The sequence below is a fragment of the Lynx canadensis genome, chromosome B4 (genome assembly GCF_007474595.2).
Source record: "Lynx canadensis isolate LIC74 chromosome B4, mLynCan4.pri.v2, whole genome shotgun sequence".
In the NCBI taxonomy this organism is placed as follows: domain Eukaryota; kingdom Metazoa; phylum Chordata; class Mammalia; order Carnivora; family Felidae; genus Lynx; species Lynx canadensis.
The window spans coordinates 54159574-54177389 of NC_044309.1; the positions used below are offsets into that span (position 1 = coordinate 54159574).

The 17816-nt window shown below is 40.6% G+C and overlaps 1 long non-coding RNA gene across 1 annotated transcript; it reads left to right on the forward strand.

Annotated features, from left to right (window-relative positions):
- Positions 1–305: 305 nt before the first annotated feature.
- On the forward strand, positions 306–3859 carry LOC115518427. Its single transcript, XR_003970260.2, has 2 exons — positions 306–731; positions 3458–3859. It is a non-coding gene; the product is annotated as an uncharacterized LOC115518427 (long non-coding RNA).
- Positions 3860–17816: the final 13957 nt, after the last annotated feature.

Genomic DNA, 17816 nt, shown 5'->3' on the forward strand with positions numbered 1-17816 from the left:
CAAAGAACATGTCTAAGCACACTATGTGCTGAGCCTGTGGGAAAGACAAAGATGAATAAAGCAAATTCTGTATTCAGCCAATAAGGAAAGGCCAGGAAGGAGGGCAGGGAAAAGAGGTGGGAAGGATGCTGGAGAAGTGCCAAGGAATAACCTCCCCTGCTTCATATTTTCCTCAACAGAGCTGATAATTTCTCTGGTGTGGAGGACCAAGTTACTGTGACCCCTGCAAACGTACCTGCCCTTCCCAACTTGCAGGGCCTCTGGTCTGCAACCCCAATCCACAGTCTATTTATGGTGCCAATGAAATACCTCCTGTCCAAATCCTACAGGGCTTGGACATCCAGGTGCACTTCGTGCCCGGCCTTCTTCCTCTCTGGCTCTGTCTCAGTTTTATTTCCAACCTCAAAAAGGAGAAATCACTTACCCATGGTCTTTTCCTACCTCAGAGGAGAGAGACCTGAGTAGAAAGTGCAAGTCAAACCCAGGGACAGGTAAGGAGGTTGGCCAAGCAGAGTCAGGAGTTGGAGTGGAGCTTAGAGAGTGTCAGACAGTTGGGGCCCTCAGGAGGTGGGGCCCTGGGGAGGCAGGACCCTAGGGAGGTGTGGCTTCTGGGGTTCCTATCTTGCTAAGGCCAGGGCAAGGAAAGGATGGGAGATGATGGAGGTGGCTTAGCTGGAATCCTGGAGGAAAGCTGGAGGTGGGCAATGGAAGACTAATGGGATCCTGTCTGGGTAAGTGGGTGGAGTGAGGACTTAAATGGGACTTTGTTCAGGACTTTGTGACAGCAAGATGTGAATTTAGAAGTAAGAAAGCTTCCTGGAGTCCGGGGTATGGAGGAGGTCCTGGTTGGCAGGAGGAGAGTGTAGGGAGCTACTTGGAGTCAGCCTGTGGTGATTTGGAGGCCAGTTCTATATCCAGCTAAAGAGAACACTCAGGAGTCCTTTAAACAAGGATAGAAGCACCCTCCCCAGCCATCTCTTCCAAAATCTCCTACTAGGTTCCTCTACCAACACCATTTATCCTACTGCCTCACCCATGTTTCCCATCACTGTATGAATAAAACTAAAAGAGAATTGGCTTAAGATTCACTAGGAGGTATTTCCTGAGACAATCTCTCAGTATTCATAGCACATTCTAACTGAATATGCATTGAGCATGGTGCTGGAGGAATAAAGAAAAAGATACAGTCCTTGCCTAGAGAGCTTCCTGCTCTAGGCATTCAAAACATAGAGCTTCCAAGACCCTGGAATAGTGACCAAAGGAAGGTACCTCCTCCTTCCCATAACATTAATCTTCAAATGGAAGCAAGACTTATCAGAGATGGAGAAGATGGAGCCTACTTAGAGTCTGGACTGAATACACAAATGATGGACCCAAGAAGCCATTAGTCTCAGGAAGAAGGGGCACTACTGCCTCTACTTGACAGTGTTGAAATCCCTCCCATACCAGAAATTACATCCCAGATAGGTCCCCTATACCATAAATTATCTCTGAGAAGTCAGCAGAATCCTTGACTCTGCAGATTCTGCATCCCACCTTTTGCAACCTCTATCTGTCCCTTCTCACTGCCTCCCCCTGTGGTCCCCACCACCTCCTTTTCTTTCTCTGTCTGCCTTTCCCTCCCTCTCTGTGTGCACTTCCCTGGCTATTTCCTCAGCCCTGGCCTCATGTTGATGGATCTGTCTTTGGCTCTGGGTGTATGGCTTTCAGACCCCCTGAGCCTGGGTCTAACTCTTGTCTCTGAGACAGTGTCTGTCTCTAATATCTCTGGCCTCTGGGTGTCACTTTGTATCTGTCTTTGATCTTTCACTCTGCTCTCTGGATATTCCTCTTTTTCCTCTCTTTTGTCTCTGGGTATGTCTCCCTGTCTTGTTCCACTGCCCACTGTCTCTGTTGACTCTGTGTCTTGATCTATTGGACTCTACAGGTGCTAAGACTGGCTCACCTTATTGATCCCATCTGTCAGTCTTGGCTTGAATTTACTGGACATTTCTGTCCCTGTATCCATTCTTCCTTCTTCTGCCTCCCCCTGCCACCCTGTGGTTACAGGTGTAGGCTGGCATGGAGGGTGGGAAGGGGACTTTGCCGGCAGCACTTTGAGTGGAAGATGGCTGGTTGGCAGGTTAGCCTGTAGCTTAGGCTCTGACTGAAGCACTCTCCTCACAGCACATTCTCTAGGACTCCAGATGTGGGTTGCCTCCCTTCCTGCCATGATGGCTGGTCATTTCTTGAGGTTTTGTCCTCCCCCCTCCCCCAGCCCATCAGTTGGGAGCCACTGGAAATTCTGGAAGGGCCCTATAGGTCCCCTTTTACTTGGTATCAACGTGTCTGGAGCATTCTGTAAGAAGAGAAATGAGGAGAGGCAGGAGGCCCACTGGAGGTGCTTTGCTGGAGGGGAGTGGGATGTGAATACAGAAAGCCTGTAATCTTTGCCTCTGCACCCTGGACAACAATTGCCCATGGGCTCCTTGCACCCCTCATATAGGAACACATGGGCAACCAGTCTAGGGAAGAGATAGGAAAGGGACCAGAAATTATGTGTGTCCCTCTTTTATTCCCTCTCAGCACCTATAACCCTTCTTATACATAGGAAGCTCTCAAAGTCATTGGATTTTATTTCACCAGGTCTCTCAAAACTAAAGCAGTGGAACCCAGTCTCTTTCAATATTCCCTCCCCTCCCCACACTTGCTCACTCCCCCAGCAATTAGTATCTGTTGCCAGGACAGTTTCCCCTGCCAAACTTTCAAGCACCCCAGTGACCATGGGTCCCCAGCTCTTGCCTCAATCCCCTCCTCTTGCCTCCTTTACTTGGTGCCTACCCTCCACCTCCCTCCTCTTGCCCACTCAATGCAACTTGACCCCATGGGTGTCTCCCCAAAGTCAGGAAGTCACTAATGAGCATTGAGTAGTAGAAGGGGAGGGCCAAGGGCAGCCTGGTGGGTGGGAGGGATTCCAGAGCTAGTAGATAAGAAGTCCTGTCAGCATTTTTCAAATATGCCTTTTCCCTCCATCATCCCTGTCTCTAACCTCCTAGCTCATGCTAATCCATCTCACTGCTGAGGCTGATGGACTGAGTTTATCTGCAAATTTGCAGAAGCCTAGATGAATAATGCCTGTTCTACTCCAGATCTATTTTCTCCAGGAATGCCATTAGCCCCTGCTGTCTGTGTTTGAAAACTCCCAGGTAGTTTTCAAAGGGTATCTAAGGCTGTAGATGGAACCCAAGGAGAAAGAGAAATTGCTCTTTTGGGTCAATATCTTGATCTCAGCCCTTGTCTCCACTGCATATCCCCCAAAGCAGAACTTAAAATGTCAGGTAATGGCAAAGAGGGTGAAATCTCAAGAAGACTCCCAGCCTTAGGAGGTCACGATGGCTCCAGAAACCAGGTGAGATGGCGAGAAGATGAGGTAGAAGAAACAAACATTATTTCTCCTGAAATGTGCCATTTCCACCAGCGGGGAAGGACCACTATGCTATGGGCTTGAGCAGAACCTTGTCAGCAGTGATGTGGGAAGAGCTCTGCATCCACAAGAAGCTGGCAGACAATGGCTCTCCCTGCAGAGCTGGCCCTGGGTCCTGGGGCTGCCCAGGCTGGGGGAGTCTTTGGCTCCAGCAAGAACCCATGAATTTCTGAATTCAGGAAACTCCTCTTAGAGTTCTTTCCACTGGCATCCCTTATTCCCTTTGGCTCCTGAAATGCCATCGCCCACTCCAGCCCCCTTCCCTTTCCTAGTCCCCAACACTGGAGGTGCTGGCATAGAAGGGTCGTGTGGCTTTTTGGTGTCATACAAAATGTTTTTTAAATAGCTCTTCTTAAAAATGTGACCCATACAATAAATGACCTCACCTGAACCAGACCACAAATTGGTGGAATTTATGTCTTCCAAGTCTAAGGACAAGATGCAAATTTGCTCTCACTTTTAGCTTGATGTGTTTGAGTTGACATGTTCAATGTCAATCATTGTTGCTACCAAAGATGATTTAATTGAAGATCATTTTGACAGCTGGAATTCTAAAGTAAACCTGAAAATATTTTCAACATTAAAAAGGAGAAATTTTCTAAAATTTTCATATAAATCTATCTCAGGTTAATGTGAACTTAAAAAAAAATAATGGGTAAGATGATGCAGTATTTGCAGTATTTTTTGAAACAAAATATTTTTTTTCTTTTTAAAACAGATAAAATTCTTTGATACAACATATTTCTAATGTCAGTATTTTATAACTAAAATAAATTATCCACATCTGTTTGATACCATAATTTAGTCTTCCTTTTCTTTTGCAAGAAAATGTGCTTTATTTTTTATACCTTCATTTTATGGGAACTACAAGAAATTTTAATAAACAAAAAGTATAAATACAAATTGTTGTTCCTTTCTTTTCCCTTAGTATAATAACTAGCTGTGAGAAATATTTTATTTATTTATCAGAAAACAATCTGAATTTTTCTTATCTTCACTATAACTGATGTTAAAATGTTGCTAAACTAAAATGGAAATTAGTTAAACATCAAGATAATTAAACAATAATTCAATTAATGACCTTTCCCCATTTCCTCTGGGACCTTGAGTTCCAGTCTGTTCTTCACTTTGCCTTCCCTAAAGGGAACCTAACTTTCATAATATACAGGAAGATCTTGACCCTGGAAAATGAATGAAAGGTCTTTAGGGGACTTCCAGGTAGTCTCATGATCCACCTAGTTGCTAATTCATTCAGGGCATTTACATTAAGCACTCATTATTAACTGGAGACTGGGGATACAAAGGGAAGCTAGTAATAATCCTTGAGATTAAGGAGTTTATGGGTTGGAGGTGGGGGACAGGTTGATATAAATCTAAATCCAGGGAATGACAAGGTGTTACTGGAACATATAGAAAGGACACATAGGTCAGTCTTAAGGACATTCAATAAAGATTCTTAGGGGAGGTGATGGCTTGTTGAAACCAAAGGTCTGTGAGGATTTAGCTAAGGGAAATTAGTTGGAGGAAAAGCCTCACAGAAAAAGTTATGTGCAAATGTTAAGAAAGAACATACCATATCCTGGGTTCTGCCAGTGTAGTTCAATGTAGATAGAGCACAATGTGAGTGAGATCATGTGAAAATAAGAAGCTACAGAAATAAACAATGGGCTGAAAGCACTAGTTCCTCCTCCCAGAAACGTTTTGTTTGGTTGTCCAAGCTAGAAATTAGGCAAAATTGCCTACTATTTTCAAAGCACAATAATTATTAGGGTATCAGTAAATATCAATAATTACATGGTAGGTTTTCCCATTTATATAAAATGGCTATTTCCAGAATTTAAAGAATTAAAGGGGGGTTGTAATTACCAGTTTTAGAGTGAGCCATTTAGAGAAATTGTACCTTCTTAATATTATAATACAACCCCAAGGGAAAATATCATTTGAGACAGTAAATGCAATAGTAAATAGCAAAATAATGAAAAATAGTGAATAATGAGAATATAGTAAAAAACATTTCTTAAAAAATTAGCCATTTCTTAAAACAAATGAATATTACAAAATGGTATTAGCAGTTAAATTAATATTGGGAATATTTAATTCAGCCTTCACACATGCTATTTACTGGAAACTTGGGAGGAATGTTCATTTATTTTGACAAAATGGCAAGCAACTTGCTATAATACTGGGAATTTTAGCAGAGGTCAAAATTGTAAATGGAAATAACTTCTCAGTGAATAATTCACTAGTATTGCTTTGTTTTAATATGTCATGAATAATGTGCTTCCAAAATATACAATCTTGGATTGCTAAGCAAAAGGTGGGGAAAGATAATATTGCCTAAAGCATGAGAGTTTAAAAACTGTCCCTATGCCAAATTTATCTCAGGAATGAATAGTGAAAACTTTGAGGCAGTTCATTTATTCTGAGACTGCTCTGTCCTGTGAGAACTCTGGTCTGTGTTTAGACAATTTGCCAACCTTCTCTTGGTAATCCATCTTCTTTACTTTGTTTTGATTTCTTTCTTTCTTTCTTTCTTTCTTTCTTTCTTTCTTTCTTTCTTTCTTTCTTTTTCTTTCTTTGTCTTCTCTTTATCAAATCTACATGGAAAAACTACATTCAGGTGTAGTGACAGTAAAATAAAACCTTGGAATCAGAGACATGTTTATGCTTCTGAATCACAGCCCAAACCAGTATGCAAGGACACTAAGTGTAAGCTGCTGGGCATCTGTAGTTCACATTCTCAGGATCAGGCACAGGCTCAGGACGCAGTCTCTCGGCTTGACTTCTGCTGGCAGAGTACAAACTCTCCCAGCTGGGCCACCCCTAGTCAGTAAACCACTAGGAGAGTGAGAGCATGGAGGTAGTGCAAATTCCTTTCACAGTGGGAAGTTTGTGGTGTTGGGGGTGGCTTCGTGGGTATTACCTGTGCTGAGCAAATAGGCTAGAGCACAGAGTTCCACCTCTTTCCCAACCCCAAAGACAGTGGCTCTGTAGGTACCCTGTCACCTCTCTCCATGTCCTTCTTCCAGATCCATCTTTAGCTCTTACTAACCGCCCCTCACCCCCACGTACTTTTTTTTTTAATTTAAATTTTAGTTAATATACAGTGCAATATGGGTTTCAGGAGTAGAATTTAGTGATTTATCACTTACATACAACACTCAGTGCTCACCCCAACAAATTCCCTCCTTAATACCATCACCCATCTACTAAACATCTCCTTCCATCAACTTACAGTTTGTTCTCTATCATTAAGAGTATCTTGTGGTTGGTTTACCTCTCTTCTTTCCCACCACCCCCTTCCCATATGTTCATCTGTTTTGTTTCTTAAGTTCCATATATGAGTGAAATCATATGGTATTTTTTTCTCTCTGATTGACATATTTCACTTAGCATAATGCATTCTAGCTCCATCCATATCATTCCAAATGACAAGATTTTATTCTTTTTGATGGCTGAATTATATTCCATTTTATATGTATATATATGTGTGTGTGTATATATATGTGTATATGTATATATGTGTGTATGTGTATATATGTGTATATATGTATGTGTGTGTGTGTGTGTGTATATATATATATATATATATATGCATACCACATCTCTTTATCCATTCATCAGTTGATGAACATTTGGACTCTCTCCATAGTTTGGCCATTGTTGATGATGCTGCTATAAACATCAGGGTGCATGTAGGCCTTTGAATCTATATTTTTGTATCCTTTGGGTAAATAACTAATAGTGCAATTGCTTAAGGATAGGGTAGTTCTACTTTCAGTTTTTTGAGGAACCTCTATACTGTTCTCCAGAGTGGCTGCACCAGTTTGCATTCCCACCAGCAGTGCAAGAATGTTCCCCTTTCTCCACTCCTTGCTAACACTTACTGTTTCTTTTAGCCATTCTGACATGTGTGAGGTGGTATCTCATGGTTCTTTTGATCTGCATTTCCCTGATAATGAGTGATGTTGAGCATCTTTTTGTGTGTCTGTTATCCATCTGGGTGTCTTCTTTGGAAAAGTATCTATTCATGTCTTCTGTCCATTTCTTAACTGGGTTGCTTGTTTTTTGGGTATTGAGTTTGATAAGTTGTTTATAGATTTTGGATACTAACTCTTTATCAGATATGTCATTTGCATATTTCTCTCATTCCATAGACTGCCTTTCAGTTTGTTGATTGTTCTTTTTTTTTAACCTTTATTTACTTTTGAGAGAGAGAAACAGAGAGAGAGGGAGACACAGAATTCAAAGCAGGCTCTGAGCTGTCAGCATAGAGCCTGATGTGGGGCCCTAACTCTCGAACTGTGAGATCATGACCTGAGCCAAAGTTGGATGCTTAACCGACTGAGCCACCCAGGCACCCCAGTTGATTGTTTCTTTTTCTGTGCAGAAGCTTTTTATCTTGATGAAGTTCCAATAGTTCATGTTTGCCTTTGTTTCCCTTGCCTTTGGAAACATTTCTAGTAAGAAGCTGTGGCCAAGATCAAAGAGGTTACTGCCTATATATTCTGGGATTTTGATGGTTTCCTATCTTACGTTTAGTTCTTTCCTCCATTTTGAATTTATTTTTGTGTATGGTGTAAGAAAGTGGTCCAGTTCCATTCTTCTGCATGTTGCTGTCCAGTTTTTCTAACACCATTTGTTGAAGATACTATCTTTTCCCACTAGATATTCTTTCCTGCTTTGTTGAAGATGAATTTCCCATATGGTTGTGGACCCACTTCTGTGTTTTCTATTCTGTGCCATTGATCTATCTGTCTGTTTTTCTGCTAGTATCATACTGTCTTGATGATTATAGCTTTGTAAAATAACTTGAAATCCAGAATATGATGCTTCCATTTTTTTTTCAGGATTGCTTTAGCTATTTGGGGTCTTTTGTGTTCCATACAAATTTTAGGATTGTTTGTTCTAGGTGCCCCCATACTTTTCTTGCTTTCAGATATTAGAGACTGTGTGGTGCCCCTTGGACCAAGTTCTTAGTACCTCACAAGTTTCACCTTAGGCATAGGGAGGAGGAGGGGAGAACAAGTTGTTAGGAGGAACCCCAAAACTGCCTGAACCAAACTCTGGTCCTAGTTATGGCAGAGCAGACAAGAGGACTTAAAACTAGTGATACTTGGTCAGAAAATTCACCCTCCTTTCTTAATTAGTGTATTGAATTCAGCTTCCAGATAGATGCTAGGTCCTTAGTTCATTTTAAATAATTGATAAGACCTTATGTTGTTTCCTATGTCTAGTAAGAGACATAGATAGATTAAATGCAGTTGGGGAATGCTTTTCTGATTATAGTGAATAATCAGACAAAATATATACATATATACATTCCAAAAAGGACTATTCTGTTGATATAAAGTAAACATAAGTTATCACTGAAGTCACAGAAATAGTGCAAGAAGTGCGAGAGTTGTTTTCAAACTTGTAATCCTTAGGTGTGTATTTTCCATTTTTGCACTAAGCAAACACCTGTGATCTAGACTGTACTAAGGGCTGATTAGTCAGTTATAAACAGACAGATAAATATATGACAGAGACCATAAATGCCTTTCCTAACCTCTAAGAAAAATTTCCTGGGCATCTGGGTAGCTCAGTCGGTTAAGCATCTGACTCTTGGTTTCAGCTCAGGTCATGATCTCACTGTTCATGAGTTCAAGCCCCACATCGGGCTCCACGCACTGACAGTGCAGAGTCTGCTTGGAATTTTATCTCTCTCTCTTTTTCTCTCCTGCTTTCTCTTTCTCTCTCTCTCTCTCTCTCTCTCTCTCTGCCCCTTTCCCATTCACTCTCTCTCTTTCAAAATAAATAAACTTAAAAAAATAAAAATAAAATAAGGAAAAATCCCTGTTATTCCTTTTCATAAGACCTTGTTGTTTTTTTTTTTTTCAGGCGTTTATCACACTCTGTACTTTTTCAACACTTGTCATCTTCTTTTTTGTCTATTTCTCACTAAGAAAAACTATATTTGAATGAGGAAAAGAATTAATGCTAAATAAATACATTATATAGGAATAAATTTACTGGTGGGACAAAAATTTCCTAATAATATGATCTATACCTGAAAGTATCATGTGGAGACCTATGTTAACAATATATCTTTAATTAATATTCATAATGCTCCTACTTCTACATGTCTACCCATGGCCTCTTTCTCTACAACTGTATACCACGAATGAAAGTTATTTAACAGTTCTCTAGCTCTGTGTTAAGCCCTGTGGAGAGAATATAAAAATATACAGGGCACAGTCTTCCCACCCCAGAAGCTTACAGTTGAGTGAGGGAGAAAGGGAAGACACAGGGTAACCACAACTGAAGACAGTGTGGGAAAAGACAGCTATGGTTAAGACTGAAACAAAGGATTAGAGGATATCAAAGGAAATAAATTGCTTCTGATACAGATTACCCAGGAAGGTGTGAACAGAGGTAACATTTAAACTGGACTGTGATGACTGTGTAGGATATCAGTACTCACAGACTGAAAGCATGTTTTTCCAAGGGAAAAACACAGTTACTAGGAAGGATTTCTTGACTTTGGGCATCATTTGATACTGAATTTCTGTTCAACATGAGAGACTGAAAAGAAAAGACCAGTGAAATTCAAAGTAAAACTGCAGAAGCTGGAGGTTATGAATACAGAAGACAGGAGCCAGGACCTGTGTCCCATATCAGGTTCCATTTATTCCCACTTCTCTTGTACCTGGTCTTCTTGAAGGGGTATGGGGTTCAAATGGTACAGGGTACCCATTATGCCTCCATCTATTTGCCTCTCCTCTCCTGTCTCCCATCTACTAAGTCCTTTCTTAATGAAATGATTTCTTAATCTCATTAATGAGGAGAGAGCAAAATACAGACAAGCATTAAGTACACAAATTAAGTCAGGAAATTTGCATACCCAGGGAAAGGGAGAAACCCTTTTTATGTCCATCACTATAGCAAATGTTCCTCATCTTCTGATGCTGTATGTCAATAAATATCTGTATTTCCTCCTTCTCTGGAAAAGAGATGTTGTGAAATATCAGATGTAAAGTAAAGTTTGTCATAAAAATCCCTCATAAAAAAGTCTCCCAGGTACTGGTATGGGAAGGTAGGGGAGGGGGTTCCTGTGTTCTGTCTGCTTTTAAACCAAGTGCAAATCATCCTGTCTCCTACTTTCAGGACTTTTGCTGAAGATTTTCTAAAGATGTAAACAGAGACACTCAGCTCCTCTTACCATCCCAGCTTCTGTCAAAGTTCATTGTTTTTTTTATGAAATTAGTTCCACAAATGACCAGTTTTTCACAATCTCAACTCTAGATTCCTAAATTAGTATAATATTTAATTCTCCTCTTTCTGAGATGGCTCAAATAGAGTCCCACTTGAAAGCAAAGAAGTAAATAAAATGTCTTCTCTTAGTACCTTCCATGAGGGGTTCTAGGAGAGAGGAGGCGGTTACATGAGTGGTGTGCATGCAAGGGCAGCTGTGAATTAGGCTAGAAAGTAAAAGACAAGAGATGATTGCCTTGAGGCTGCTGTTTCTCTTCCTCTGCAAACCTCTTTTGATTGTAGCATATTTATAGGGGCTCCAAGTAACCCAGAATCTTAGCCATAATCTTCCAAGAAAGAAAACTCATTGATGTTTCCTAGAGAAGTAATGAAAAGTGAATATCAGGGTTTGGTATAAAAAGACCAACCATGGCCAAGAGTGGAAGGCAGCTAGTTCTTTGTACCCCATTGAACTCCTTCAGGATTTGTACACACGCACACACACACACACACACACACACACACACACACACACATGTACATACCATACCCAAAAAGTCTAACAAACATCCTCATGTGTATAGACCTACCGAGAAAAACATACCCACTACTTGGTGCATATTCCATTCAGATTAAAACACATATGTCCATATAGTAGGCACACACACATGACTTTGGCTGTGGTACTTTATGAATATATTTACCCAGTTGCACTCTTTCCAAGCTCTTGACTGCAGGGTAGTGCACAGTGAAGGTGAATAAGAGAATGTTTGAATATAATCTTACATGTCTCATTGAGTGTGTGTCTGACTACATGCCACAAAAGAAATAGAAATTGTTTTCTAATTATTCACTATTTGTAATTATCCACTGCCTTTAAATTATCTCTATGCCATCAAGTTTCAATGATCATCTATCCTTACTGATCTGTTACTCTATGCAGACTATGTATAGCTCAGGGATTGACAACAGGAGACTTTGCTCAAAGTTGATACAAATCCTAGCTTCACTACTCACTTGGCACAAATTACTTAACCTCTCTGAGCCTTATTTTCAACTTTAGTAAAGTAAGCATAACAATATTCACTCATAGAAATTCTGTATTTAATAGATGATTATGTACAGTATTTGGAGAAAAGTATAGGGCATAGTACTGAACAAATGGTAACTGTTACTATCATCACCATTTTGGGGGCATTGGAGATATAAAGAAGTAATACATAAAAAAGTTTTTCTTTTCCCTTAAGAGGTTTTAAACCTCATCAATGAGACAAGATAAATACATGGAGAGAGAAGCACATGGAAACCTAAAGCTCTTATTTCAATCCTAACATACAATTTATTCCCCTAAATTCAAGCCCTATTTTAAAATTGTTAGCAGATTTCAAGGGCACCTGGGTGGCTCAATCGGTTAAGCGTCCAACTTTGGCTCAAGTCACGATCTCACTGTCCGTGAGTTCGAGCCCCACGTCGGGCTCTGTGCTGACTGCTCAGAACCTGGAGCCTATTTCAGATTCTGTGTCTCCCTCTCTCTCTGACCCTCCCCCGTTCATGCTCTGTCTCTCCCTGTCTCAAAAATAAATAAAACGTTAAAAAAATTTAAAATAAAATTGTTAGCAGATTTCAATGCTCTAAAAAGATTTTTTTTTTCCTTCTGCCACTCATCATCTCCATACCTCACCACCTTACATACACCACATATCCACCTCAGACTTTTATTTTGAGAGTTGACTGAAGATTTCTTGGGATAAAAAAAATTCAATAGTTCATTTTTTAGATTTCCCTGTTTCTAGGTAGGAGCCCATCTTAGTATTCCAAAGCCAAGTGAGACAGCCATGTCCTCGGTCAAAGATGCTGCACCCTCTCATCTCCCCCCATTACCCTCTAATCTCAGAAAATTCTTCCTTATGTTCAATCTCAATCTATTTTCCTTCAATATTGGTCTCTCTATCACTTATTCTGATTGTGAATGAGGTACACAGACCCTCAAAGGCTGAAGAAAATTCTCAAATGACCCCTGGTAACATTATTACATTGCTTATCAGTCCAGGGGTCTGGAATTATGTTCTCATATATTTTGTTATTAACTCATTAAAAATCATCAAAAGATCCCTTAAAAAGCATTAATTTGGTTGTTACCAGGGTATGCCACTAACACAATCATCTGGTCTCTCCTTAAACTTTTGAAAGATGAAAGGATCCTAATTTCTATGACAGTAAGTTAAGAACTCCTATTTCAATCCCCCCAACCTCCATAGTCTCTTCAATCAGTATCATCGCCTTATCACTCATTTCATTAAGGGACAGTACAAGCTGAGGTTGGGCATGACTGATATGACCTCCACAGACCCTTTCGGGCCATCACATGAAGTAGTGGTGTAACAGAATTGGCAGCAGTGGACCCATGCAATGCTCACCCCTGGGTAGCCCCTGAGGTCCAGTCACGCTCCAGCATGGGCACAGCAGAGATTTTCCCAAAGTGGGCATAGTGCCAAACCCTGGCACAGTGACTGTTGTGGGAGGCCAGGAGACAGGAGGGCAGCCAGGGCCCACATTTCTCCCTCTTTCCCAAATTAAATTTCCCTGGCCTAGGTGTCTCCTCTTGTGCTCCCAATTCCAAAGTTTTCAAACCTTCCTGAGTGCTCCTCTGAGGCCACACACCTATCATTGATTATCTAAGGCCTGTGCTTCTCACACCCCAAAGAGCATACAAATCACTTGGGAGCCTGTTAAAAGCACACATTCTGACTTAGTCGCTCTGGGTTGAGGTCTGAGATTCTGCATTTCTATGAAGCTCCCAGGTGACACCCACGTTGCTGGCCCATGGACCATTCTTTGAAGAGAAAGATCTAGATGACTGTAGAAGGTGCTACAACTGTCTCCCCAAAAGAGTCTGTCTGTCCACACCCTTCTGTCTGTCTGTCCTCCAGATGGTATGATAATCATATCTTAGCCCTTCCTGATTTAGGAATCTTGCTCCATGGCACAATACACAATACAAACCTAACTCATAAACACCCTTCATGTGTGAAAACACACATCCCGCACAATATTCTTATTCTTTCATGACTCTTAAAGGTGCCTGTAGCATAGAATTACTGTCCCTTTTATTTTCCAATTCACCTGACCCTCTTTTATTTGCCAATTTTCTCCATAGGCATCCTCCAACAGAAAGTGTCTCTTGATCGATACCTCTTTCTCAGTTTCTACTCCTACCTTCCCTTCCAAAGTAATGATGTCTCCATCCCTGTCCAGTTTCTAACTCCTTCTATTTTCATCTGTTTTTCTCCCCATTTGGGGTATAAATTCTCTCTTCCTAAATAATCTTAGATTCTCTCACAAGATTTTTGCACCAGTCTCAAAAAAGCATGTAAATTTAAAAAAATAAAAAAGTAAATTAAAAAAACCCAGAAAATTAACAGACAAACAAACAAAAAAGCATGTAAAGAAGTTGGTAAGTATATGGTAATCCTGCCTCTAGCAGGCTTCCCTGGAATCACCTACTTGGTTGAGAAAATGAGAAATTCTAAAGTAAGAAATTAGTTTCTTATTCCTCACTCCCAGGGCAGGCCCCATACATAAATACAATAGATAAAAACTGGCCTTCCTATGCCAACCATAAATCTCTCCTTCAAGAAAGCCTGTTATACCCACACTGGACCCAGTCTCATCTTCAGGGATCCCCTGGAGGCAGCTAGAGCTAGTTGGGCCTCCTGCCAATTTCACTACTTCTGGCCCCACCCCAGATCCCTTGGGAATAGATGGACTGGGACCAGGGGAGCGCATTTCAGGCATTCTCCTGCCCCAGAGCTGTACTTTCCTTATTGCTCTTTGAATGGACAACACTGTTCTTACTGTTGGATCTAGAGAAAGGGGAGAAAATATTCCTTGCCCTGTGCAAGATTCCACTGTGACAGAAGAGACAGTATAATCACCAAACTCAGAAATAGCCCCAAAGGTAAAACTACAAGTGCCTGGGAACAGGTCTAGATGCTGGGTGCAGATCTGGATACATTTCTAGATATAGTTTCAGATGGAGAGAAATGCTGTTTGTCAAGGAAGTCTCCCAGAAGATAATTTTATTTATTTATTTATTTTTTAGAGAGAGAGAGAGACAGAGCATGAGCAGGGGAGGGCAGAGAGAGATGGAGACACAGAAACCAAAGGAGGCTCCAGGCTCTGAGCTGTTGGCACAGAGCTTGACATGGGGCTGGAACAAACCCTGAGATCAGGACCTGAGCTGAAGTCAGAAGCTTAACCGACTGAGCCACTCAGGCGCCCCTCCCAGAAGATAATTTTAAAGAAGTAAGTAGCACAGTGCTAGCCTGAAAGGAAGGAGAATTTTCTGTGCCAAAAAAACAAAATGTGTAAGGCTCAATTCAATTTAACATGAATTTATTAAATGCTCATTATGTGCCTGGTCCCCATGTAGATGCTCTGGGGGAATGAACAAGATATACCCCTTACATATAGTCTATAATCAGGAAACAAAATGAAAAAATATACAAATAACTGTAGTATTTTTTTTTTAATTTCAGCTTTATTGAGGTACACTGCCATATAAAATTGAAAGATATTTAAAGTATACATTGTGGTGATTTGATATACATATATATTGTTAAATGATTCACTGATTTCCCCACTGTGAAAGGATTAACCATGATATTTTAATCTAAATCTTTCATTTAAAGAAGGCAAGTGATAGGGTGCCTGGGTGGTTCAATTGGTTAAGCATCCGAAATTTGACTCAGGTCATAATCTTGTGGTTTGTGAGTTCAAGCCCCAAGTTGGGCACAGAGCCTGGAGCCTGCTTTGGATTCTTTGTCTCCCTGTCTCTCTGACCCTTTCCCCGCTCATGCTCTGTGTCTTTCTCTCTCTCAAAAATAAACACTAGAAAGAAAGAAAGAAAGAAAGAAAGAAAGCAAGCAGGCAAGTGTTACAAGGGCCCTTTCATTTCCCTCCTTTAATTTTTACCTGTGGAGGGCCTTCAACTGGAGCTTTGGCTTTTAAAGTGGGGTGCCTGGACCAGCAGCCTCAGCCTTACCTGGGAACTTGATTGAAGGACAAGCCCTGGACCCCACCCAGAGTTACTGAATTCCAAACGATGGGGGCAGGGTTCAGCAATCTGTGTTTCCACAAGTCCTCCAAGGGAGGTGGCACCCAATAAAGTTTGAGCACCACTGAGCAGAGTACTAATCCAGTACTAATCCAGTCCTTCCTACACCCACTCTTTACTGTGACTTTAATTAGTGAGTCAAAGAGACATGCTCGCTTCAAGGGCTTCCGCGTTTTTGGAGGACTCCTTTTTTTATCCAGAACCAATCTGCTCACAGGACACATGTATTCCAACTTGCTCATACAGGAGAAAATTTAAGAAAAATCAGGCTCTCTCCTGTGATGGGAGGCAGGGGGTGCTCAGCACAACTTGTGATGAGGAATAAGTCTATCTAATTTAGTGATGTGCGATTGGCAAGCCAATTAGGCTGCAGATCTAAAGCTGATGGTTTGATCATCTGTCTCTGTCTTGATTATCAATTGGTTCCAAACATAGGAGAGGGAAATGGGGTGTTATTTATTGGACATTTGTAGCTTCAACAATGGGCTGTAGTGAAAAGTGGGCAGGATGTAGGTTCAGATTGCATTCAGTAGAGAGACCTGGCTGAGAGAATAACAGGACAGAATAACCAGAGGAAATCCTAGACTTTTTTAAGTAAAAAAAAATTGACCTCTCATATTACAGATAAATAAGCAGAGTATTGAGGGCACCAAGCAGCTTGCTCAAGGTCACATGCTAGGCTAGTGGTAGAAACAAGACCAGAACCCAGGATACTTGGGTCTCAGCTCTGCACTTTCTGAGCAGGTGGACCAAAGCAGACAATAATACAGAAATTTAAAGTCCAAGAATACAGATATTGCCAAGTAGATGAACCAACACCATGGATTTTCAGCATATGTAGTGGGTTCACAACCAAAATCCTTTCTTCTCAGAGGAAAGCTCTGGCTCCAATCCACCTGTGTGCGTTCTGTTGCTCACCCCCCCTTCACAGCAAGGCTCAAGCTAACAGCCTGTTCAGTGTGTTCTGAATACTGCTTCATTTTTCTGGGCTTTTCCTAGTGTTGTTCTCTGTGTCTACAATCTCTCCTTGCTGCCCACATGTAGCAAAATCCTATCTTTTCTTGGAGAGAGCCAATTTAAATGCCATTCCTCTACAAAGTCTTCTGATTTCACCAATCAATCCTCACCACTGTGCCAGCCACAAAACATCAACCTCCACTCTGAATTCCCAAGGCACTTTATTTGTATATTACTTATGATACCACACTCTTTTGTGTTACAGCTATGCTTTCCCTCCTGTACTAGAATATAAGCTCCTTAAGGGCACAGTTCATATTTCATCTTTTTATTTCATCTTTTTCTCTTTCTTATTGAAGAATAGTTAAGATACGGTGTCATTATATTACTCTAGGTGTACTATATAATGATCCAACACTTCCACACATTTCTCAGGAGCATCAAGATAAGTGCACTCTTAATTCCCTTTATATATTTCACCCATTTTCCTACCCACCTCCACTTTGGCAACCACCAGTTTGTTCATTGTGTTTAAGAGTCTTGAATTTTTTTTATTTGCTTGTCTCTCTTTTTTGTCTGTTTGTTTGTTTTATATCTTAAATTCCATATAAAAGTTAAATCATATAGCATTTGTCTTTCTCAGACTAACATATCACTTACACTTGTATACTGTATGTACATTCGTGTTGTTACAAATGGCAAGATTTCATGTTTTTTATGGCTAAGTAGTATCCCGTTGTTTGTATTTGTACATATACATACATGCACACACACAGAGACACACACACACACACAAGCCAATTTTAAACCGGGAAGAAGAATTAAATAGAAATTTTTGGAAAGAAGACAAACAGATGGCCGACAGACATACGAAAATATGCTCAGCATCACTAATCATCAGGGAAATGTAAATTAAAACTAAAATGAAATATCACTTTATACCGTCAGAATGGCTAAAATCAAAACACAAATAAAAAGTGTTGGAGAGGAAGTGGAGAAAAAGGAACACTTGTACACTGTTATTGGGAACGTAAATTGGTGCAG